This window comes from Cyprinodon variegatus, unplaced genomic scaffold (assembly GCF_000732505.1).
Source record: "Cyprinodon variegatus isolate N-32 unplaced genomic scaffold, C_variegatus-1.0 Scaffold877, whole genome shotgun sequence".
NCBI classification, from domain to species: domain Eukaryota; kingdom Metazoa; phylum Chordata; class Actinopteri; order Cyprinodontiformes; family Cyprinodontidae; genus Cyprinodon; species Cyprinodon variegatus.
This window is the reverse complement of record NW_015151330.1, coordinates 66,274-68,510: the sequence shown is the minus strand read 5'-3', so window position 1 is coordinate 68,510 and position 2,237 is coordinate 66,274. Positions and strand designations below refer to the sequence as shown.

The 2,237-nt window shown below is 33.7% G+C and overlaps 1 non-coding gene across 1 annotated transcript; it reads left to right on the top strand.

Moving 5' to 3' along the window:
* Positions 1 to 2,142: 2,142 nt before the first annotated feature.
* On the top strand, positions 2,143 to 2,214 carry trnaw-cca. The gene has a single exon. It is a non-coding gene; the product is annotated as a tRNA-Trp (tRNA).
* Positions 2,215 to 2,237: the final 23 nt, after the last annotated feature.

Here is a 2,237-nt window from a genome sequence, read left to right as displayed (position 1 = left end):
AAAATCCTTTACGTTTTTATGAAGGCTACAAAAATTGTGTGATAATAACCTAAGACATTTGCAACTAAAAGATTTCTAACTCATTCTCATTCCTCTAGAGGATTAATTTAAATAAAGAGGAGGGATTTTTTGTTGCCAAAGCACAACTCACAAACAGTACAACAACAGATATATACTGTTTGATTCTAAGAATTACAGTATAGGGTAAAGGTTTAGGACATATATATATATATATATATATACAGTACAGTACATATATGTACAGTAGCTACTATTCAAAAGTTTCAAGCCAGCCCTCAAGTCTTCTCTTTCATTTTCCAATGAGGTATACATCTTTTTTTATTTTTTTTTCTTCCATTGGCTATTAAAAAGGTTTTTCAATCTTTCTAAAGGTTATTTCTTTCCTCTGGACAATAGCTGCTAATTAACTTATTTTAACCTCAGCAACCGTGCCTGACCATTGTTCATTATTACAATGGCATCTAATTCACGAGGTTAAGGAATGTTCAGTCTACATAAAATAAAATGATCAAAGAACCAATTAAAATTAGCCCTTGTGCAAAGAAATTGTTTTACAAATGAAAGAATTATTTTCCAACAATAAAATCCAAAAGGATATAAATGATATTGTTTTTGTATCATGGATGTATTATTTGAAAAACTCCTATACATGATATTGTCAGCTTACTAATGGTGCACCTTCTATGGTTCTATATCTAGTATTCACTGCTTAATTTCATATATTCCTCATTAAGCAATCAATCATTGAATATGTTTAATCATGAACAAACAGTTGTACTGTACCACACTTCTCTTACATTTTGTTCAAATAACATACAGTAGCAGCATAGGTGTCAAGTAATGAAATACAAATACTTTGTTACTGTACTTAAGTACACTTTTTAGGTATCTATACTTAACTCTATTACTTTTTTTCCCACATCTGACTTCTGCTCATAACATTTTCACACAAGTATCTGTACTTTCTATTCATTACATTTTAAAAACAAACGTTACTTGTCACTCTTGGCTTCGTTTTAATGTTTATAAATATTTATTTCACGTCATGTGCGCCATCCACATCTAGTGAAAACTAGTGTAATTGGATGGGTCATATAACGCAAACACTCATTGGTTAGCTATTCGTCAAATTTGTGGTGACACCAAAGGAAATCATCAGAAGCAAGCAGGTGTTCTTTAAACTGTAAAGGTGAATTGTCTATGCCATGCTACAATGTCGGATTCAGAAAAAGATGTTGAAATGTCTGAAAGGTTGGCAAAGGCGAGAGCGTATCGAGAGATGAAGATGGAGACAAGGCTTCCCTCATCCTTGGACCTATCTCAAAGAATTTTTCAAAATAGTCGAAAAATTGAGCTTTCAATTCATATAGTGGCATCTGGCTGTTTTTTTTAAAGGTTATTTTATACTTTTATACTTTAAGTAATTTGTGGAGAACAACACATTTTTCACTTTTACTTTAGTAAAGCAGTCAAGTTGATACTTAAACTTTTACCAGAGTGTTTTTTAAAAGGCAGTATCTATACTTTTACTTAAGTAACAAATGTGTGTACTTTTGACACCACTGAGTAGCAGCAATTCAAAATCGCCCTTCCCAGTCAAACTCCAGCCAAATGGCAGCCCACTTTCCTGCAACTCTATGAAATGTCCCCAACAACTTTGAGCCATTAGAGTAACCCCCTCCTTCTCCTAGGAGTGCATATTTTCTTTTAGTCTGACTACTTCTCTTTAGATCTTAATATCAACAAATGATGACAGAAGGAATATTTCAGTGAAAAACTTGATGTTTAAAAGGGAAAGGGGCTATTGTTGGGCTAATGTATATAGCCTCGAACTCTATGCTATTCATGACATTTTGAATAATAAAAGCTTCCTGTATGGGAAGTGAAATGTCTTCCAACTTGAAAAAAAAATCCAGTGTATTGTTTTTAACTTTTTTTGATTGACAACCAGATCTACTGGAGAAAGCAACTGGATTCTTCTGTCTTATAAATGAGGAAATCAATGTCAGGAATACACTTTAGCTTGCTACACCTAGATCACGGTATTTTATTTCAACTATCTAGTGTTATATATTTTGTCTGCAAAATATGTTCTCATGACATGGGGAGCTCCTACATCAGGACTCTGTGGCGCAATGGTAGCGCGTCTGACTCCAGATCAGAAGGCTGCGTGCTCAAATCACGCCAGGGTCATTGTATGTTCCTTCGTTGATGGA